This window comes from Myotis davidii, unplaced genomic scaffold (genome assembly GCF_000327345.1).
Source record: "Myotis davidii unplaced genomic scaffold, ASM32734v1 scaffold936, whole genome shotgun sequence".
NCBI classification, from domain to species: domain Eukaryota; kingdom Metazoa; phylum Chordata; class Mammalia; order Chiroptera; family Vespertilionidae; genus Myotis; species Myotis davidii.
In genome coordinates, this window is record NW_006287077.1 from 338712 (window position 1) to 338965 (window position 254).

The following is a 254-nucleotide window of genomic DNA, read 5'->3' on the forward strand; positions in this document are numbered from 1 at the left end:
TCGATGTTTCTGACTCTCTATCCCTCTCCCTTCCTCTCTGTAAGAAATCAATAAAATAAATTTTAAAAAGGACATGTCTACTTATTAGAAAAAAAAGCCTCAGGCCCAGTTGCCAGTGAGGGCCTGTGTGTAACAGGGTCACCAGCGGCTGTGCAGCCCCGAGCTCCCACCCCCCTCCGCACCTGCCCCCGGGGCCGCCAGCCTCAGGCCTCTGCCCTCTTTCTGCTGGAACTGCCCCCCCTGCAGGTGCTGGG